Source organism: Topomyia yanbarensis, chromosome 3 (assembly GCF_030247195.1).
Source record: "Topomyia yanbarensis strain Yona2022 chromosome 3, ASM3024719v1, whole genome shotgun sequence".
In the NCBI taxonomy this organism is placed as follows: domain Eukaryota; kingdom Metazoa; phylum Arthropoda; class Insecta; order Diptera; family Culicidae; genus Topomyia; species Topomyia yanbarensis.
The window spans coordinates 2683135-2706797 of record NC_080672.1 but is presented as its reverse complement, the minus strand read 5'-3'; the positions used below and the strand labels follow the sequence as shown (position 1 = coordinate 2706797).

The 23663-nt window shown below is 42.2% G+C and overlaps 1 protein-coding gene across 5 annotated transcripts in view; it reads right to left on the bottom strand.

Moving 5' to 3' along the window:
* Window positions 1-23663, bottom strand: part of LOC131693121 (zinc finger MIZ domain-containing protein 2) — a 240130-nt gene that overhangs the window by 143072 nt on the left and 73395 nt on the right. For 4 of the 5 annotated variants that reach the window (XM_058980684.1, XM_058980685.1, XM_058980686.1 and 1 more), the window contains one exon: window positions 4271-4322. The exons of the other annotated variant lie outside the window; for it this stretch is intronic. The gene's annotated coding sequence lies outside the window, so the exon portion shown is untranslated. The remainder of the gene's footprint in view (window positions 1-4270; window positions 4323-23663) is intronic. 5 annotated transcript variants of the gene reach the window in all.

Below are 23663 nucleotides of genomic sequence, written 5' to 3'. Positions count from 1 at the left end.
CCAAGAATTTTGACATCCATATTGCTAGGATTCTTTGAAATTTACAAATAGTATTTCAAAGCTGGGACACACCTCCAGGACCGGTTGTCCGGAAACAAGATCTCATACGATTCCTTATAGCAGGTTTAAAAAAGTAGATGACTTCCTGATTCCAAAACATCTACAAATATTTGAATACGTTTAAAATTATAATAGTAATGACCATTACCCTGTCAGTCTGCTATGCGGTAGAAACGACCAAAAAGTTCCCCTCAGACCCATTTACTACATCTTCAATTTTATCTCACTAAAATTTATGCCTAGTGATGTACTATGATGTCACCAAGTTTCAGGTTCTAGTTATGGAAAGCAAATTGTAATTTTAAATGAAATCTGGAAAGGTACTCGCGTACTATGTCGTTACCTAACGGTTAAACACTCAACGCCGCTTAAAAATTCAACGTTTTCGATATGGGTTTCCGTATATAATAGAACTGTATGAGGATGACTTTCGCAAGCTCCAGTTTCAATATCGCCTTCCGCTAACAGACGGGCGGATACGACAATATTTAAAATCAACAAATAGTGTATTTAACCGAAGTTTGCCTCCCTTTTGCTGCGAAGCTTCACTCATCTCACAACGTGCTGCTATTGCCAGATTGCATTAAAAATCGCTTTATTTATTTATTTGTTTGTATTTTATTCCAAGATGGAATTTCCAACTGACCTTTTCACTGCCGTTCAACGCATAATTGTCTTATGTATAGAGGGAATCTCATAGAACATGGTACGAATACGATCTCAACGGCATTTTAGAGGGTACTTAATATCTGAAATGACGAATTGGTGGGAAATGGCATGCAAATGAGAGACTAAAAAACTGTTTATCTCAAATCACAAGTAAACTTATCAAAAACCGGTTTCTATAATTTGTTCGCAGACCTGTCTGTTTTTTCTTCTGATTATTCGACATTTTCTTGAATTATGCCCCTATTTTAAAGTTGTGAAAAAGTGCTGGATGATTTTGTATCAACAACGCAATCATTATTTACCCTCCGGAAGTCGCGGAAATGGCCCACTGAACGAGCAGCCGCTGGTGCGCTCAGACGATTTCGCTAGATTTTCAGAGCAGCGTGCACTCAGTGCACTAGCATGACTTCCGGAAGCTTCAAAAGAAGAATCCAAATCTAACCAGAACATAAAAAACGGATTATTACTGCACAGAAATGGTTAAACCGTTTCTGTAAACAATCTTCTTAGTACATATTCTGGGATACCTTCCTGTTGGTATGAAGTTTTTATTGGTTCACCCACTGTTGCAGAAAACCTGCTTAACCAATTATTTCTTGAGAAACTTAGACTTCTCTATCGTTCAGAATTACTTCAATACTTCATTTCGTTAAATGCCATGAAGCTTTGTTGAAGTCTTCTACGTCCAAGTTTTGTAATCCATTGTCACACAGGAAAAAATGGTAAAATATCCACGTTACAATTTTCGAAGAAGTGTTTAGCCCTCATATTCTGCCTACCACTATAATTCGAAGTAATCAATACCTTCAATGGCTTCGTTCCTTGATGATGCTTCGAATTATGCACAAACACATTTGACGTTTTTATTTTATTATTATTTTATTAGTGTACGAACAGAATGTTTGTCTCACTATCGAATCCATTTGGTCGTTTCTTAAGATTGTATTTTGCATTTCTTTTTTATGTAGCTGATCGCAATCGAGTATTAGAAGTTTTGGAAACAGTGTGAACAGAGCTTGCCGATTAGCCAAACTTTTTAGAACTATTCCAATGAGATATCTTTTGATTTCCGTTTGGACCGCACAAATTATTTCTAATACGCATTTCATTCGACCCATTTTTGAAAGCGCATTTAACATGTCAACGAATTATGTATTTTGAGATTAAAACTAAAATACATAACACTATGAGAAAATTCATCCCTAAAATGTCAATCCGCTATTTTTTCCAGAACACTAGCTCCTCCTTTTATGCACGGTCCCATACACTCATTTGCTTGTCGGTCATCCCTCGGGCCTGGTAACAATTTTTCACTAGTGGTCTATCCTCAGCTTACTTGTGCATATGCCAGAGGCGGCCTTATCGCGAATACGATCACAGCCCCAACCAAAACTATATTTAAAATACCGTTATATTAGGCGAAGCATTGTTTTCGAGTGTTATGTCTGTTGGTCTGTGATTTCCATAAGCTCCAATGCAATGCATTGATCCATGATTTGTCACAATCAGGCCTCTAGCAAACATAATTTTATTTAAAATTTTAGAGGATGAAACTTGTTTAGATTTGGAAATATTTGAATTACATGGCATTTAAAAGACCAAAAGTGGTTTGATTGAAATGGAAGATACAAAAGGTTTAAAACTAACTAAAATGCAAAAAGGGTGTAAGGTCAAACGATAGACATTGAAAGATGTGAATTTAATTTGATTTGTTTGAGCACTCTGGAAATTTTTTAAGAAGGTCTGGAAAAACCTGGAAAATCAGGGAATTTCATTTTCAGAAATGAGTCGACACCCTGTTTAAGTACCTCGGGGTCTGGTTCGGCTCTAAAGGCATTTGGAGAGGACACAATAGGATAACTAATAATAATGTTGTATCAAACAACGACTTTCGTCAAAAGCCCGTTCCTGGGATCTCTCTTCTCGTCTGCTTATCTGAGGTGAGATTATGAATCCGTTGGTTATTGAAAACTTTGTAAGGATAGTCGAGTTTCGATCGCAAACCATATTTTTGATGGTGTACTTCTATCACATGAAGCGAGATATTAATCCTTCTACGTATGTGTCAATTTCCAAGATTCTTCTGATTTCACTATGTTCGTCGACACGTCCATGCAAGAAGAGACTCGTGCAATCTCGGATCAGCTACGTTCGCGGGAATCCCACGAATTTTTGCAAATAAATACAAACACATTGACTGCGAGAAAATGTTCTTCACTGATGGATGACGTATCGAAGATGTTAGCATGTCTTGTCAGAAAACTCAACAGCGGGCAAATCACATGGAATAATGTAGATCTTGGGTGTTGGCTACATTCCATTATTCCTGGTTCAGTGGTTCAATGGATTGGATGTAAGTCGGGATTTTATTCTCGGGATTCTTATTGAGAGTTAACTTTGCGTTTGTGGCAAGGGTTATCAAGACATCGAGCACGTTGTTTGGTCGTGTGCGGAATATCGTGGTGCTAGGTTCCTTTTAGAAGATTCCTTACGGGCTCGAGGAAAATCACCCAACATTCCAGTTCGTGACATTTTGGCAAACCACAACCTCTCTTACATGTTGTCGATCTATAATTTTTTGAAAACCATCAATATACAAGTTTGAACCTTTTTATTTCCTCGTTAGTCTTGTCCAACCTCTAACCCCTGTCCAGATGCTATGCTATTCAGATGTTCAAATATTATTCTAGTTAAAAGTCACTGTCTCCCAGAGTTTAGTGATATGATAAATTGCTTCCCTAATTTTAATTAAATTTAATTCATTCACCTTAGCAAAATGAACATTTTTAATTTGTAAAAAATATGGTGTCTAAATGAATGCCTGTTTGTCTTTTCGAAATAATACCAAAGCTACACAGAAGCTAAAACGGCAATCTGTTCAGCAAACCTCGTCCAATCTAATTTCCCCGATAATCGTTACACAATTACATCTATACTGTTGTAACAGAAAATCACCATCATTTTCACCCGTTAGAACAACGTTTCAATTACAACTTCTCCGTACGGGCATGGCATGCTATTTGCTCACCCGTCCGATTTTAACGTTATTATCGATAGGGATCGACTGTTGTTTGTATAAGTGCGCAACGACGACGATGACGACGACGACGACGCCGACTACGATGGCTCGTGTGTGTCACATGAGCATTTCCCTAGTAACTTCGGAACCCTATGCGATACAGCCCGCTAACTCGAACCGAGAATGACGAACGTAATTTTGATTTGAGCTCTCCCCCTTTCGGTAGATTTGAGTTGCGTTTTCCGTTTTGCCAGCATTGCCATTTTTTATTATTAATTTTGTTTTCAGTTTATATTTTCGATACGGGTTAAAAAGTAGGTTCAAATTATGGTAGCTAATGGAGGGAAATTTACGACAATTATTAGGACTGGCTTTTTTTTCGCAAGGATTTGCAGCGCTAGTTTGTGTTGGTTAAACTGGCTGGTTCCAGGTGGCAGGAGGGAGAAAAGAATTATTAGTTGTGATTTTTATTGAAGGGAAGTGATGATTTAACGCTTTTAGCAGTTTCGATTTTAGACTTACTTGTCGGCTGTGGTGTACAGTTGGTAGCTATTATCTAGATGGTGGTTCGTACCTGCAAACAGAGAGAACAAATAATTGATTACCATTTTGTCAATTTGTCGCAAAAGATTTGTGTCGTAAATTTCAACCCTGATTCATTGCCATCGCATTCAATGATTCGCACAAGAGTAAAAGATGAACTTTCGATAAAGCAGACAACTATGCGCAAACCATCATTATTTACTACAACAAGATCAGGAACTGGCCAACAGCAGTCCACCGTCGAGCGCCGAGCACCGAGTGAAGCATAGTTTTCGTGGCGAGTGTTTTATTACACACTCACACTGTGTGCCGTAGTTTCCCTACAACGGCGCATTAGCAATATGAGGCTAGAAGTTGAAGTAATCGGGCTCACACGAGTTCAAATCCACAGACAGTCCAGCTTGGGCCGGGAAGGGGACAAGCACTTCACCCCTTACACACTCCCAACCGAAGGGGGGGGAGTGCTCTTCAAACAGCCCCTCTTCCGGCCGAACCCCCCACCAAACTGCTACTTCCATCGGAAACGAAGAAGCAAACACAGAGGGCAAAAAAAACGAAGTGTAATATTCAATTTATAAATACTTTTGTACGCGACATCGACCCACAGGCAGCCGAGAGACTGACTTGGGGAAGACCCAAGAGCCGACGACTCTTCAGCAGTGCACCGTTGTATAGCGCGCGCGAAAAGAGGCTCCATATTTACAGCATGAGCCAGAAAACCCTTCTTCCCAGCGACCTAACCTCCAAGTCTACCCTCACCCCTCACCAAAACGCAGCAAACTTCGGCCCGTTGCGCTGTTCTTTTATTATACTATTACTATTTTTCTTCATTTCACATTTTTGTTTTGTTTCGGTTTCTCGGCTTTTCCCTTGGGGAGTCTCCATCGCATCGCATCGCATCGCAGCTACTTCTGCCCCGATGCCTACATCTGCCTATGCAATGAGTGTGTACGACGCGATGCCTTTTGGTCGGTCGGTTAGTTGGTTGGTTGGTGGGGTTCTCCGGCCTTATGATCGATTCATGGTTTCAAAAGTCAGGTCATTGATTTCTTTTTCTTGTTGGTTGTACGCCTGTACGCCGTCACCTCGGGTTGCGGGGTTCCGCGTGAAAGGAAGAAATTTAAATATTTTCACTACCTACCTACCTACCTAGCTAGCTAGCTACACGGAACGTCGGGTTAGGTGAAAGGAAAGACGGGAATCGGGTAGATTTCGTAGCGGTGAATAGCACTGGAAAAGGAAATAGTTTTGTCGGTTCGGCTGCAGTGGATTGGGCGAGCACGGAGTGTTTTTTTTCGAACCGGGAAGGCGACATCAATGTGTCCAAACGTGAAGAGCAGTTGGTAGCAATTAGGGAGTAGGACTGGCTGCGTGTGTGTGAACAGTGGATCGAAATAATATGTACGAGATGCACGAAATTGGGTCACTTGGAGGTCGTACCGGTAATATTCTTCCCTTGATAATTGAGGTTAGGTTTTTTAAGTTATTCATGTTTAGTACAAGGGCAGATTCCTTTGTTAATTGTTTCCATTTTTAAGTACAGTACACAATAAAGTGCTGCAATGAATCCATAGAACTTTAAAAACTTTTCGAAAACGTTATCGCAGGTTTGAGTTTGCACTGCAATATAAAAAAAATATAGCGTTGTTTTCAGCTCGATTCAGTTTTTTTATTCATTTCGTTTATTTGATAGGCACAAATGCGTTAGCTTGGCGGTGCCAAATTCTTTTGTTTTTACATTTTGTATATTTTAAAACTAGGAGGTTACAATGTTGAAATATTTGTTTAAAAAAGAAAAATTTTACAGCTATCTTAAGACTAGAAATAAGATTCTATATACAAGAGAGGGGGCGAAAGATTTTTTTTATGAAAAAATTTTAAAACAGGGTATTCAATAGTAATAATTTTTAGGAAATATTTACAGTTATCTTAAAACTAACAATATAGTTTGGTACACAAAAGGGGGAACAAATATTTATGAGAAAATTCGCAGGTGTTTTAAGACTAGGGATACAATTCTATTTACAAGATGGGGGACAATAGTTTTAACAAAGAGGTAAAATTACAACTATCTTAAAACTAGGAATACAGAATACAAATTTAAACTTTTTTAGCGGAGACTTATGCTTGGTCAAGATATTCAGAGGGGGTGTGTAGAAGCAGTTGTATCATGGACAGGGGAGAGAAAGCGTAGATGGTGACCGGGAGAGAAGAGCAAAACTTGCAACTTTCGCTCAAACGGGAGATCAGCGAAAGATTACCGCCTCAGTCTAGTAGGTCGGATTGGCGGATGGTATTCTTCGGACCCGCGGGGAATCCTTCAAAAGTCATCGGACCTTGAGTCGCTCTCGCTTCAGTTTCCGTAGTGCTAAGTGCGACGGCGGTTACATAGTTGCAGTCTGGAGCTGATCGGTCCCACAAGGCAAGAGAAAGCTTCTAAAACGAGAAATAAAAAGAGAGGGGCTAAATTAGGATATTTGTCGTTTTTATGAAAGTATAAATAAGGGACATATAGGGGAAATCACGATTTGCCAGTATATCTCGGACTGGGACATTGGGTGGTCTACCTCGGGACCGAAGGGAATCCTTTAACTGAGACCTGGCGTCCAAGTACCCGGCGCATACCCAGACAACGTGCTCGATGTCGTGATAGCCCTCGTCACAAGCGCACAGACTACTCTCCGCAAGCCCAATACGCCGCAGATGCGCATCCAAGGTGTAGTGGTTGGACATAAGTCGGGACATTACACGAATAAAATCCCGACCCACATCCATCCCCCTGAACCAAGGCTTCGTTGATACCTTTGGGATAATGGAATGTAGCCATCGTCCAAGTTCACCATTGCTCCACGAGGTTTGCCAACTGTTGAGTGTCCTCTGACGACAAATACTAAAAAATTCGTTGAAGCAGATTGGTCTTTCGTATATGTCACCATTTAATGCGCCCACCTTTGCTAATGAGTCGGCCTTTTCATTGCCCGGGATAGAGCAATGAGAGGGGACCCAAACAAAGGTAATTTGATAAGATTTTTCAGATAACGTACACAAGGACTCCCGTATCTTCCCCAGGAAATATGGGAATTGCTTTTTGGGCTTCATCGCACGAAGAGCCTCGATGGAGCTGAGGCTGTCCGAAACGATGAAATAGTGATCTGTGGGCAGAGTGTCGATGATCCCAAGGGTGTACTGAATTGCAGCTAACTCTGCGACGTAAACTGAAGCGGGATCATTGAGCTTGAATGAAGCGGTGATAGTATTGTTGAAGATACCGAAGCCAGTGGACCCATCGAGATTTGATCCGTCAGTGTAGAACATTTTGTCACAGTCGACTTCTCGGAATTTATTATAAAATATATTGGGGATCACTTGCGGGCGTATATGGTCCGGGATTCCACGAATCTCTTCCTTCATGGATGTGTCGAAGAATACAGTAGAATCAGAAGTATCTAGGAAACGAACACGGCTGGGAGTATATGAAGAAGGATTAATGCTCTGTGCCATGTAGTCGAAGTACAAGGCCATAAATCGGGTTTGAGAATTAAGCTCGACGAGCCTCTCGAAGTTTTCAATCACCAACGGGTTCAGAATGTCGCATCGGATGAGCAATCGATATGAAAGTTCCCAAAATCGATTTTTTAGCGGAAGAACGCCCGCCAGCACTTCGAGACTCATCGTATGGGTCGAGTGCATGCAACCCAAGGCAATGCGCAAGCAACGATACTGGATTCTCTCCAGTTTGATGAAGTGTATGTTCGCAGCGGAGCGGAAACAGAAACACCCGTACTCCATCACCGACAATATCGTTGTTTGGTATAACCTGATCAGGTCTCCTGGGTGAGCACCCCACCATGTTCCAGTTATTGTTCGGAGAAAATTGATCCTTTGTTGGCATTTCTGTTTCAGATACCTAATGTGACATCCCCAGGTACCTTTAGAGTCGAACCAGACCCCGAGATATTTAAATGTGAAAACCTGGTTGATCGTTGCACCCATTAACAAAAGCTGGAGTTGCGCCGGCTCACGCTTCCTAGAAAAAACAACCAACTCAGTTTTCTCCGTGGAGAACTCAATACCCAGCTGAAGAGCCCAAGCAGACAAATTGTCCAAGGTATTTTGTAATGGTCCTTGCAAGTCGGCAGCTTTGGGCCCTGTAACAGAGACCACCCCGTCGTCTGCAAGTTGCCTTAGCGTGCATGAATTGGCAAGACAATCGTCAATGTCATTCACGTAGAAATTGTAGAGCAGGGGACTTAGACATGAGCCCTGGGGAAGACCCATGTAGCTAAATCGCGATGTTGTTAAATCGCCATGCGAAAAGTGCATGTGCTTTTCAGACAACAGGTTTAGCAAAAAGTTATTTAAAATTGGCGAAAGACCATGCTGGTGCAGCTTCTCTGACAGAATGTTGATAGAAACTGAGTCAAAAGCCCCCTTAATATCCAAGAAGACTGATGCCATCTGCTCTTTGTTAGCATAGGCCATTTGGATTTCTGTAGAAAGCAACGCAAGGCAATCGTTCGTCCCTTTGCCTTTGCGGAAGCCAAATTGTGTATCTGACAGTAAGCCATTTGCTTCAACCCAATTGTCGAGGCGAAACAAGATCATTTTCTCAAACAACTTCCGAATACAGGACAGCATTGCAATCGGCCGATACGAGTTGTGGTCGGAGGCTGGTTTTCCTGGTTTTTGGATGGCGATGACCTTCACTTGCCTCCATTCATGAGGGACAATGTTACCCTCAAGAAACTTGTTAAATAAATTCAACAAGCGCCTTTTTGCAGTGTCAGGTAGATTCTTCAGCAAGTTGAATTTGATTCTGTCTAACCCTGGGGCGTTATTGTTGCATGACAAGAGAGCAAGTGAAAACTCCACCATCGAAAACGGTGTTTCGTTCGCGGTATCGTGAGGAGACGCGGCGCGGTACGTTTTCTGTACCGGGACAGAGTCCGGACAGATCTTCTTGGCGAAAGCAAATATCCAACGGTTTGAATATTCCACGTTCTCGTTGGTACTATTACGGTTACGCATACGTCGAGCCGTACCCCAAAGAGTGCTCATCGCTGTTTCTCTCGTTAACCCGTCGACGAACCGGCGCCAATAACTACGTTTTTTGGCTTTCATTAGACTCTTCATTCGCCTTTCTAACGACGCGTACTGTAGATAGCTAGCGGGTAACCCGTCTTCCCGGAAGGCCTTATATGCAGTGGACTTTTCCGTGTACAGCTCTGAGCACTCTTTATCCCACCACAGGGTGGGAGACCGTCCATGGGTATTCGCGCTGGGTACTGGTTTAGTCTGAGCTTGATTCGCACTGTCGAGAATCAAGCCAGCCAAAAACCTGTACTCTTCCTCCGGAGGAAGTTCTTGAGTGGATTCGATTTTAACGGATATCGCGGTCGCGTAACTCTTCCAATCAATGTTCCGTGTGAGGTCATACGATACATTGATTGTTTCCGATGGTCTTGAACCGTTAGCAATTGAAATCACGATAGGCAAATGATCGCTACCGTGGGGATCAGGGATCACCTTCCACATGCAATCTAACTGTAGCGATGTCGAGCAAAGCGATAAATCCAACGCGCTTGCGCGTGCTGGTGGTGTAGGAATCCGCGTCATTTCTCCCGTGTTTAAGATGGTCATGTTGAAATTATCGCAAAGATCTTGGATTAATGTTGATCTATTATCATCATGAAGACAGCCCCATACCGTACCGTGCGAGTTAAAGTCTCCCAGAACTAGCCGCGGTGCCGGTAAGGATTCCGTGATATTACAAAGCGTTCGGTGCCCTACCGAGGCTCTAGGAGGAATGTAGATGGAAGCAATGCAGAGGTCTTTACCTTTGATTAAAACTTGACAAGCGACAATTTCAATGCCTGGTGTCGAAGGGAGGTTAATTCGGTTGAAAGAATAGCACTTTTTGATCCCCAAAAGTACTCCTCCATAGGGGTTTTCTCGATCCAGACGAATTATATTAAAGTCGTGGAAGTTGAGATTTATTTCGGAAGTTAACCAAGTTTCACATAATGCGAAAGCATCACATTTTAAGCTATTTAGTAAAAATTTAAAGGAATCGATTTTCGGGAGGATACTTCTGCTGTTCCACTGTAGAACAGTGATCGAATCGGTGACCTCGTTCGATGACTTAGCCATCGAAGGATACGATCGCTGCAAGGAGGGGCCATTTAGTAGTCAACTGCTTCAAAAATGTTTGCACTATAGGGAGAAAACGTATCAGAAGGCTTTTAAGAGGATCAGTAACATTGAAAGCTGTGAAAATTAAGTCCACTATGTCAGAAAATTTCATTAGTCCGCTACTGGACTGAGTATCTGTTTGAAAAAAGGGGACACTTGGGGTTTTTGGTGTCCCTGGAAGTGGTGGGTACTCCTTGTTAGAATTAATATTTCCAAGTCCTGGAGCAAATTGCTTCGGCTTTTGTGCATCACTTCCGTTGGATTTATTGGTTGTAGATGGCGCACTCTGAGTGGACGACACCTTGGCACCCTTACGAGGCAATGTAGGGGAGGCTGGATTTCTCCTCTTCCTGGATTCCCCTGGGTTAACCAATGATGTTCCCTCTTGTGGGTCGTCAGATTCTTGCTCAACGCCAGCCAAAAGAGCAAAGGAATTTTCGGAAGGGACAGATGGCGAAGCATTCTTTAGCATTTCTGCATAAGAGTGCCTCGAGCGATCCTTAAGGGAGCGCTTAATTTTATCCCCGCGCTGCTTGTACGCCGGGCATGACTTAAGAGCATGCGGAGGGCCCCCGCAGTAAATACACTTCTCAGTTTCTCCACCGCAAGCGTCATCCTCATGCTCTCCCTCGCATTTGCCGCACCGTTTTTTATTGCCACAATAAGTGGCTGTGTGGCCCAGTTGCTTGCAATTGCTGCAGTTCATTACCCGCGGTACAAATAGGCGAACAGGTAGGCGAACCTTATCCAGGAGGACATAGTTGGGAAGAGCAGATCCGGAGAAAGTCACCCGAATCGAGTCTGACGGAGAATAAGTTGTCTTATCATCTTCAGTTTTTGCGGAATACAATTGCTTGCATTCCAGACTTTTCACCTTTTGAAGTGAAGGGTCCTTAAAGCAGCCAACCCCGTACTTCAACAGGTCTTCGCACTTTAGACCCGGTTCGGCGACGACCCCATCGATCTCCACAACTCTACAAGGCACATACACTTTGAATTGCTTCGTAAAACGCTCGCTGCGAGCAATCTGGTTTGCCTGGTCGAGGTCATTTACTAAAACGCGTATCTTATTAGCTCGAACACGTGTTATCTGAGCCACGGACGGGTAGTTGGCAGTCAGCTCCCGTGAGATTTCTAGAATATTGGGCGATTTCGTGTTGGGCCGGAAATACACCACCCAGGGTCCAGTCGAACTGGCTGGGTATGTTTTAATACGGGGAGGACTGGGGGAATCAGGGGAGGGAGTAATTTCGGGTTTATCCGGTATATCCATGGGAATATCATTCCCATCTAATGTTACTTCGCCCTCGGCCATTTAGGCACGAGGATAACACGTGGTGTAAACGAGAGATGAAACTTATATTCAGGGGAAAGGGCAGAAGTAGAGACCGATCGGGGAAAGGGAAATGAAAGAAAAAAAATACTTAGCTTATATAGCGGCGATTCCGGCTATTCTGGTATTCACTTCACCAGCCTGGGCACCGGCGAACAAAGACTGCCTCGAACAATGGTTGACCTTCACTGACAATTTATTCTTGTTCACTTTATGCACAGCACCAGAAAACGAACTGCTTCGATCGAGAGCTCGGAGAGTTATGAGCTCGATTCAGTTACATAATGTTTACTGTTCAAACTACCAAGAAGCTTTTATATTTTCTCTGCCCAAAAATATCGCTTCGTCAAGGACGTCACATCGAGCCATGTGTTTTCATGTTGTATTTGAGAGACACCAACTGTCTGATGCATCTTAGCCATTACATAACTTTCACACGTATAATCCCAAATAAAACGCTTTCAGGAATGCACTACGCAATATTTCTCCTTGGGGAAGGAAAATTTGGGTAAACAAATTTTTTCTCTTTCATGTGAATACTGCTTTTGTGAAAATACCAGACATGATGCACGCGCGCTATAATTTTTTGCGCGCGATTTTTTTACTCTCATGCTCACAAGAATGGCCCAACGCATGCTATGTGCTTTTTCTTTTCTCATGAGAATACGCACCGCATATGCACCCTCGCAAAATAATCTGATGTGCGCATTTTTCACGTTCTCATCGCATTAGGCCAAGCGGGAGTTTCATGTATTCCCATTGCATCTGTAGCGCGGCGCGCTCGTCTCATGCGATTTGGATGTGAAATGGAGATGAACACCAGCTTTGTACTGGTGTGGTTTAACAAATTAATTTCCATAACGTGTTTTCAATTTGAAAATTTCAATATCTGCACAATGTTCGGGTTGGCACCTGGTTAATTTTCTGGCGATGCTAGAAAACCACACGTCGTTTCGCTTACATGGCACCCGGTTTGTTTTGGATTTTCATTCATCGGTACACGAACCTCGTTTAGTTCGGAAAGTGGAGTTGTCAAAAGAAAATCGTTGTAAATTGATGGTCAATTTTTATGCGCAAAATACGGAAAAATCTGAAGGTGACATTTTTTTCATTTCTTTAAAAATCTCTGAAGTTTGAAACAGTGGATCGGTCAGCAAGTTCTCTTGTGACCTTGGAAAAAATATCATGTTAATCCAAAGATGATGAAAATTTACTTGCTAGGGATGGGCATACTACGGAAATCTAAAAAAAACTTCTATGCTAAAAAGAGTAATGTTCAACGTTCACATCCAGACTACGGGTTCGTAAAATATTTTTCTGAGTCCCTGGTAAGGTAAGGTTGACGGTATTGGAACAAAACTTTTTATATTCTGTTGCATTTTTTCAAATAATGATTTTCTACAAACTGGCGAACAATTTTGTGAAAAAAATTATTTTATTTATTTATTTATTGAAAGGCTTCAACCCAATGATCATTCGCCTTTGAAATTTCGATAATAACATAACATTATAATGTTAATATTGTTCATGGTTCGTAGCACAAGTGAGACCTTTACAGCTGGTCGAGTAATCCCGCGTCCTTCAGAAAGGCCAGTAACATTTCTTCTCGGGCGGTGTCGTTTGCAAGGATCTCTCTAATGGAGAGCGGTAGGTCGGCTAACTCTGGACAGTTCACTAGAAAGTGTTCCACAGTGGTTCGGGTACCACATGCAACGCATGTTGGTGGGGGAACACGCGATACGGCGTGAGCATGAGAGACCTTCGTATGCCCTAATCTGAGCCGCGACAGTACTCGTTGTTCCCTCCTATCAGTCCGGTCTGTCCAGCGGTCGGGTGAGCCTTTGATTCGCTGAAGGTGTCCGGTGCTGCCACGCTAGTGGCGTACGAAGGCTTCGTTAATCCCTGACTTCAGCTGGCCCAAAATATCTGCGGTCGGGACGAGTCGAGTGAGACGTCGGCTAGTGTGTCTTCTCCTGGCCGCCAGACGATTAGCCTTTTCATTACCGTCGATGCTGCAGTGATCAGGGACCCAACAAATTGTGGTGAGTGGGCCATACTCGGCCTCGATGGCCTGGATGAAGGGGTGGCGGGATTTCCTCGACTCGAGGGCGGATATGACCGCCAGAGAGTCAGACAGTACAACGACGGGTCTATCTTCCGGTTTCTGTACCAAGGCAAGCGCGATGGCCGACGCTTCGGCAGAAAACACCGAGCATGGCGGTAGGCGAAAGAAGAGTCCTTCCCCTATTCCGCTCACTCCTATTCCAACCTCATCACCGCTCTTGGAACCATCGGTGAATATCCGCACGTGATTTTTATACTTTGTAGCCATCAGTCGGTTATATTTGGCCCTGGCCTCACTACTGTCAGCGCCGGCCCTCAGCTGTATTGACAAGCTTGTGTCAAGATTGAGTCCGCGGTCGTGCCAGGCCCGGTCACGAACTCGGTGTAGACGGGCGATTGGTGGCAGGTCGGCGTCTGTATATTCGCGATTAATCTCGCTGACCGTCCGTTACAGAAAGTCATCTCCGGCTGACCGCTCCAAAAATCCCAGTACTCTTCTGGCGATGGTGAGTGCAGCTGCCCAACGAAGGGGTAGGGTCCCGGCCTCCACGCAGGCCGCTTCAGCAGGCGTGGTGGGGAGCAAGCCAGAAGCAGCGCGGATTGGCCCGTGATATAGAGGGCTTAAAATGTTGATAAAGCCTGCCATATTACAGGACGTCAGCTCCACACCGTAAAATATCTTGCTGTGGATGAGTGCCTGGGTGTCCTTCCCGTCGCGACCAGCACGATGTCATCTGCGTACACGAACACGTAGATCCCCGCCGGTAGGTTGGCGAATAAGGAGTTCATGGATACCAGGAACAGTATGACGGCGAGGACTGATCCCTGGGGAACCCCGTTGTCCTCCGGAAAGGTGTCGGATTGGGCACCTCCGATTCCCACCCGAAAAGTGCGGTTAGATAGGTAGTCGCTTAAGAAGTGGCCTATGTTTCCAGTGATTCTCCAGTTGGCAGTACTCCGTGACGCCACACGATATTATAAGCCTTTGCCTTCGAGTAAGGCGATATCGGCGTACAGGCCATCAGTTACGGATTGACGCACCACCTCTCCAAAGCTGGCGAGATTGGCAGCTGTTCTTGCTCCACGTCGGAACGCAAACTGTCGTTGATACAGGAGTTTACGCTCCTCCAGTAGGTCCATCAGCAGTCTGTTAACCATTCGCTGCATCGTCTTAGCAAGGCAGGGGAGCAGGCTGATTGGGCGGAAGTCATCCGACGTTCTGGTCCCCTGGCATCGCTTTGGGACAGGAATTACTAGAGCTTCCTTCCATGAGGCGGGCATCGGTTCACCATTCCAAATGCGGTTAATGCTGTCTAATATCGCCCGCTTGGCTACCGGCGGGGAATGTTGCAGTAGGGGATAGCCAACATCGTCCAGTCCGGCAGACTTACCTTGTACCGATTCCAATGCCGCACGCAGTTCACTTCCGGTGAAAGGCCGGTTGTACACTTGCCCTGAATTGGGTTCGAAGTGGACGAGGCTACTCTCAGCCCTTTGCTTGATGCGTAGGAACGCAGGTGGGAGAGCGGCGTCTGCAGACAAGGAGGCGAAGTGCCTGCGTAAGCCTGAAAAACGCGCGATCATTTCAAGGGGTTTCAATGAACTTGTATTTCAAATTACAAGTTCATTGAAACATCTTGCCTTTTTGAGGGTCAAACATGCATTAAGCACGTTTCATTAGGACCCCCGAAGTAATTGAACTTCAATTCGATTCTTTATTTACAAACTGAAAATATTCAATCTAGAAGACAACCGACGGACCGAACATGTCCTTAAAGTTTTAATTTTTATTCTAATTTACGAAATTGGAATGGAAATAAACACCGAAAAAAGTTGGAAAAAGTGAATCCATTGATGGCTAGGAACCAGTGGACCGATTGTCTGATCGGGCAAGGTGGGGGCACAAATAACTCGGATAAAAATGACAATACATTGCTTCATGACATCACGAAGGGTTCCTACATTTCACTACATGTAGGACGTACTGTGACTCGAGCCTCTAAACAGGACACTACGCTGCGAAATGCTTAAATATAAGTTCTGACGTTCTTAAATTTAACTGTTCTTGCTTAACAATAATTCACCATGAAATTTGCTTTTTTTCTAGCTACATCTTTGTGGTACATTTCAGACAATACAATTGTTGTTAATTGTTTACACAATTGTATTTTATATACTAGATATATAATGTCATGTAAGAAAGGTCACTCCCCCCGCGTTCCACAAAGATAATGTTTTGTAAGAATGTTCCTTTAAGGTTGGACAGAAAATGGGCAGAAATCGAAAACAAAAAAAGCAGTTTTTTCCACACCTTGTGTAAGATCTTCATAAAAATCAATCAGCTTATGTAGAATGTTGTTGCAGTATACTGCTGATTGATTTTTATGAAGATCTAACACACGGTATGGAAGAAAACTGCTTTTTTCGTTTTCGGTTTTGCCCATTCTCTGTTCAACCTTAAATAATTGGTGTACGGCCCCTAAAATACGCCTAGCAAAAGAAATGTGTATTCTGCCATGAGTGCATAGAAACAAATCATCGCAGCACACTGGTACAAATCTTAGGAGACAAGCACGAGCGCATCGCGATGTACCGTCTCATGCGCTGTCTCATGAGGCAAATTCGCTCGAACCGCGCTCTAGGTCCAATGCGATGCGAAAAATATAACTGTACGTACATTAAATTTCTATGCGCTTGCTATATGGTCGCGCTCAAAAAAATTCTCATCTTTTGTGATACCTCTCCTGCTCTTGGAAAAAACATGCAGCACAAAACTATTTGCTGCGATCTCTCTGTCGCATTTGCGGACGCATGAGTAGTTGGGAAGACTGGAAAATACTGAGAAGTTTCTACAAGAAAAATTCAATAACATAAACGTACAAGCATAGGTTCAAATTCGATACAAAAACTTTGTTTCGGTTTTTAGACAACTACGCTATAATTCCGTATGGGATAATACGTTATTTTGAAAATACTGAAAAGTTAAAATGTTCAGATAAAATAGAAATAATTGAGCACTTTTATCTTGTGCTACAGGTGGTCCGAAACCAATGAGTTCGTGCAAAACAGACCTCCTCTCCCAAGAGAGAGTCATAGAAAACAACCTGAAGCCATTCATTCTGATTCTATCTTTCTAACCACCCAGTATCTTGAATGCTTTGTAGAATACGTTTTTCGTATCCCTGTCTTATAAGGGAGGAGCTAACCCTGCTTGTGCTGCTGATATTTAAACTGCATAATTTTCCTTGTCTGAATTCATAGAAATTAACTGAATATTTTCACGGTTTTTTAGAATTGAAATTTGTTGCTTTATCAGAAGCGCAAAAGAAGATTCGTTAAACTCGACTAGGATCGTTGAAAATATTCAGCGGGTTGATAACCCTTAAAAACTCATCTGCTGTTTGAAATAGAATAGAATAGCTTCTAGTCTAGTCTAGTCTACACATACACAGCCAATACATGTAGGGATCCTGGAAAAAGACATTCGCCTATCATATTAACCTGTGTGGAACATAGGGTACGTGACACAACGATTAAAGCGACCAGGCCAACTGTGTAGCGTACAAATTTATGTAGAAGATGATTCAAAATTACACGGCATTCAAATTATTCATTCATGGGAGAATTTAACCAACGAACCATCTTAAATAGGGAAGAAACGAGGACAACCATACCGACCGTTTCAATTTGTAATGTATTTAGAATCCATTGGATCAAATCTTGGTTGCAGGTCGTACAATGCCACACTGCATCTTGACTGATTTAGTCAGAAGAAATCTTCAATGAAACAAATGAACAATAATACTTGAAGGACAAACGCTAAGATTGATATAAAATATTAATTATAACTAGAATGGACTCATCGGCCACAACTATGGGATCCAAAATACTCCTAACCAACTGGACAATAACATCACTCCAACACTCCAACACTTCGAGACCATTTTTTTCCTTTAGCGGTGCGGCTGCCGCATTTTATGCCACGTTTTCTTAGTATTTCTCCAAATATATTTGCACTTGCAACACAAATTAATTCTGTCGGACTTTAAAATTTTCAGTTTCAAGCAAGAAGCAAATTGACGGCGGCGAAAACTTTTCGATACAGCAAAAAATCTTGTAACTTGATATATTATAAGTTGCAAGTTAAAGGAGTGTTCCAATTCACCTAAATTTACTTTTAAATACACGAAAAACTGTAAGCTATTTGCGTTCCCTTTGGCCATTGAGTCTGAGTTTTACATCAAATGATCAAATTTTCAAATTATGCAGATGTAAAACCTTATTATCAGACAGAAAAATACAAGGTACTGTACAGTACTGAGAAGGAAAACAGCAGAGGCCATAATTTTTATTTCCAATGGTTGGAAAGTGATATACACAACGAAAAAACGATTTTAAAGCATCCAGTCGAAACACGTTTGTGATTAGTTTCTACTAATTTCACGCATCGAGTCGCAAATCTTGAACAGAGTGAATTATGAAATCAGTCGAATGTTGCTGTTCCAAACCGTCGCCGAATCCACGTGCCCCCATTCTAGAGTTTGCAAGTTATCAAAGGACAGCTATTAGTCATCGAGTTAAAAGTTGCGAATAGTTGGTTCGCGAAATTTTAACGTGAACATTCCAAAGCAGGAAAATATGAAATCAGTTCATTTCATGCCTCTTTTTTGTGATCCTTCAAAAGCTACTACTCTTGGAGGTACATACATTGATCTCATGCTTGTCAAAAACATCAATGCAGAAAGCTGAAGATATATTTCGCACATTTCATCTCACAGACCAACACTTTGATTGATTGCAGTAGCTCAATCAATTTGTGTTTAATTTTTGATAAAGTTCACGCTGAAAGCATTGTTTGTGCTTTTCCGTTTGGTATCGACAGGGTGAACGGATACGGATACGGAACTGCAACTAGCTGGGCCTCTGAGCCCCTCTTTCCTTTTTGAGGGTTAAATATTCGTAGAGGTCCACTTTTTAAACCTGTTCGTCTAGTTTTTAAAACATGCTAAAAGAAATCGAATGAAATGGTCTTGCTCAATGTAAACCGAATCCTCGGAGGTGTGTCCAACCAACGGAATATTATTTGTAGAAGATTGCCAGTAATCGTAATGGGACTATCTGATAATTTGATCCCAGAACGGTCATTACGGAACAGGTTCGTGTGGTACCGTAAGTGATCTACAGCTTTCTTAATAATTCTGTCTAGCGGAGCGGACAGATGATTTCATCTGCAAACAAAGAACAAGAGCAGTCAACATGCGCGATTGAGAAGGATACAAGCCGTGCGTTACATGCTTTGGATTGGTACGGAGCACGCGTTGCGCTTAGAATTAGCTCGGTAGTTGATACAGAGAAGTCATTGATTACAAACTCTAAAGCAGAAGGTAAGTTTTCTCAAAGTAAGAAATCAGCTACAATGCGATATACTGTCATGAATAGCACGGCAAATTTTCTGAGGAATGATTTTACGATGGCCTTTAAAGTAATACAAAATTTTGGTATTGCAACTAGATTATCAACAATATGTTTGATTTAACAGCAATCAGCACACCACCACTCCGTTTCTGTCCATTCACTTTATTACTTTATTCAACCTTTTTTGTCGACCTTTGATAGATGTAGAACATATCTACTGCTCAGTTAAGCTAACGCATTGAGCTGTGTTGTAGTAAACGGACTGTGCACACCAAGCTTACCAACACGTATTTATCTTCCATAGGCATACGAAATAGTAAATTTCAGAGAGAATTTATAAAAAAATAAAACACATGTACACGGTCTTGTTTTCGTAATATGAAAACGTGTTTGTTGCATAATTTATTATTATTACAATTTATTTACGAATTTGGAACTAATTTTTTCCGTGTATTTGCGTCCATCGTTAATGCTTGCAAAGTCAAAATTGATGGGATGCAGAACAAGAATGTTAACGATTTCATATAGCTTGGAACAGAAGTGACAAGTGATAACGATGTGAGCTGCGAGGTAAAAGTGCGTGTTGCTATTACGAATGGGACATTTTACGGTTTACCTAGTCAGCTAAAGTTTCGTAGCTTACAGATGCGTACAAAACTTGTCCATACTCTCTGATACGCTCATGATGCTCGGTGCGTTTTAGAGAAGAATTCTGAATTCAATACTCGGCGGTGTCGTACCGCTCTGAGGGCATGTTTTACGACTTCCTTTTCGACACCATTTTTCTCGGAACGTCTGTTTCCCCTTAAACGAATTTTAAACACGTCCGTTCGCAAATGAATTATTTTCCGAAAGAACGAAAATATTTCCAAAGCCTACTTTTACAGGTGAGTCGTTTTTCCGTTCTTCTCGTTATACCCATGCTCTCTCTCCTAGAGTTTCTCTCACGGTCATTCCATTCGCACACTCTCATTTAGCACTCACATCTATGGCAACCGTCATACCACGAAAAGTACCGTTTTCACATTTGGTATCCCACCCTGCTTCTCAGGGTTGTTTATCGACTGAACAGTTGCCTTCACTCATCAAAGACAGAGTCAACTTCAAGAGTCATGTACAGCGGTAGTCTTTTTATAATTTTTGTTCGTTTCGTTATTATAATAATACAGTAATTTGTACGTGCTCTTTTTTGATAGTTTTACTTTTCCTTGATTACATCTATATATCCGCTACAGGCAGCACAGTAGAAAAAGGAGAATGGCGCAGACGCGTGAACCACTGTACCAGCTGAGCTGTACCAAGTAATCAAACATGCTGCCATCGGAAAGCTGATAAAATAGGACAGACTACAGCAGGCTGGACATGTAGTGCGAATGCCGGATGAGAGACCAGCAGAAGACTGGAAACAGGCAGCCCAAAATCGAGCAACTAGGAAATCGAAAATAGTTTCGGGCAGGATTCGGAATACCCGGATTGTTTGGTCACGATGATGATGATAATGTCGATGCTTACTGCAATCCAACAGGTGATGCACCCAAAATATGTTGCATTGAATTTCGGGAAAATTAAAAACAGGTTTTTGACCCACTTTTTTCATCATCAAACGTACCATTTTTTATTCCATGCAACCAACAGAGCACATCCTTTCATTTACGCTGTATATTGTGTCTTTTTGTAAGAACTGCAGTTGGGGTAGGTTTTATACTACATATTTCGGTCGAAATTGCACACAACCGTTTATCTATTGGAAACCTGCCAGGTAAGTGGTAGAAAGCAAACAAAGTTAATCAAATTCTTTTTTCAAGTTCCAAAAAAAGTTGCTAAGGAGCAAATAACATGGAATTTCGAAAAAATGCCTATAGCTGTATTGATAGGTATTCCTTTATTTTCTGTTTATAATCTGTATTTTGGCCTTTAATACTTGAAAATAATATGTGGCATAAGATCATCTTGGCTTATTTTAACGAAGCGAATCTATAAAATTTCACTACTGTTTTAGGGATATCTTGTTCAAATCTGAGAGAAGCTGTCTTTATTTCTACCATGAAAAAGTCGCCAAGCTGTTTTCGGTAACAGAACATTGACGTTGTACTCTTTCTTATTCATCAGTGTTTATTTTTTATTTGTACAGAAGTATTTATTTCCGGTAACTCTTTCTTGGATAGTTTTGCTGTTTAAGATACGGTAATAGATCAATATCTTTCAAAAACTGTGCATTCAAAAACTCCTACGTCCTTTTAAAGCGTTTATCCGTCCATGCCGGTGATACGCGTGAAGTTTAATGGAAATCAAAGATGGTCCACCACGATTTTAAAGATTTTTGGACGGTTTCCCTATACCAATTTTCATACAAACATTAAACATTATTCGCCGAGGAGCAATCAATCTCCATTAAAATTTACATAAATATTTGAGACCACAGAAGGAAATCAAAAGAAATGCACATAACGAGTCACTGTGCCGACGACGGTATGATGAAAAGGAAATATTCGTATGATCTGGTCACCCTATTCAACCACCTTAGCATTAGGATATGGTAGGTGTTAGCTCTACCGGTTTTCCAATAACCTATTTCAGAATGACAGAAAACTTCAAATCGTTTTCCCGTCGGCAATCAACGCTTAGTTATAATACGAATATCGTATTTTTACCAATATTATACTCAATCTTTCGATTATTTTCCACGAAGAAGTACGCCTAGAATTAAGGTGTGTTTTGAGTATTGAATAGTTTTAGTTTATGTCAACTATCAATCAATGCGCAACTATCATAGATGAGCCACCAACCACTAAACAACGACTGAACTGCTCAGAAGAACCTTTAACTTTTGTTATTTGTTTGTTTCCTTCTCAGTTCCCCACAAACACACAAAATGGTTCGAAACCCTCGCACAGCCACCCCGCGATTTTACGATGCACGCCTTTAGTCCTCGATCTTTTCCCAGGTAGTGCAAATTAGCACTCACCTCGAACGTCGCAAGGACACACTACTACTCTCCGACACACCGGTTGGTGGGCGGTCGGGCAGGCGGACGGGTGACGCCTTGATCAACCGCAACTGTTCATTATTCCGTATTATCGCGTGTGTCCGTTCGTCCACACAGTCATGTCGCTGATATCCCAGCAAAAGGTGGGTGCTTTGTCCTTCGCTTTCCCGCAGTGAATTCTCTCCCCAGAGACGCACAGAATTAACGTGAGTAAATGATCAAACAAAACGTTCCGGCGTAGTTGTACTTTTTGCTCCTCCGTGTTGTTGTTTGGGGTGACCACTCAGAGGATTTAATTGGACACCTCCTGCCTGTGCACTGGGAGGCGACACTCCCGATGACTCGTGAACGTGGTGTGCCTAATGACAATGACTGACTAGTTTCAAAATTCCGGGGGATCCGTGTGGCTCTGATCAAGTGTGCGTGGATACGGTTGAGTTTTATAAAACGTTAAATACACGTATTTGATGTCGTATCATCAAATTAATTATATTCATTTATTTTCAACCCTGGCTGAATGGATGTGCCCCGAATGGGACGCAAAAAGCAACGACACTCAGTCAATGCGAGTAGATCGGGGAAAAAAAGGTGTTGAGAATAAAGTGACAACAGGCAGTGGGCATTAAATGAGTTAAATTGATAACAAAACGGTAATGGGGGAATTTCGGAGAGGGAGCACTGAATGATAATGAATATCGTTATATAATGTGGTACAGATTACCGTTCCCTACCCCACACCCCCTATCCCTATACATTTAACAGCGTACGAATTTTGAAGCATACTTCACGACCTAAAGTCAATAAATTTTATAGCGGCAATCAATACGTCGCCCACCGTGGTGCCCGCCCCTGTTGCTGCTGCTGGCACTGAGAAGGCCGCGTGGGTGCACACACACACAGTTTCAGTTCGGGGCAAATCGGGAGCACGACGTAACGGGTGATAATTTTTAATTGCAGCCAAAAACATGAGTTATGGTACGCGACGGACTGGTCGGTGGCGGTCCTTTTACAGTTGATAAAGTATCGATCAATTAGCCGTGAACGGGTAAGTATAAGGGGCTCTCTCTCGGTTGGTGGCCTATCGCATTGAACGAACGGAGAGGATGATGTCAATGCCAGTGATGAAATTTTTCGGAGAAATTTACGTTGTTAATTGAAATTCCGGGTGTTATAAACGCACTCTGTGTAAATTTACTGGTTTCGATCAGTTACTCGGAAGGCATTGAATTAATTTTTCAATTTCAAATTGATCGATCCACTTAGTTGCATTGTCGATAAAAAATAAATTTGAATTGCGTGGTATTTCAGTGCACTGGACAGGTCGTTAATGTAAGTGAAAAATATAAAACGACCAACAGGAGATCCTTGCGGCACTGGTTGCT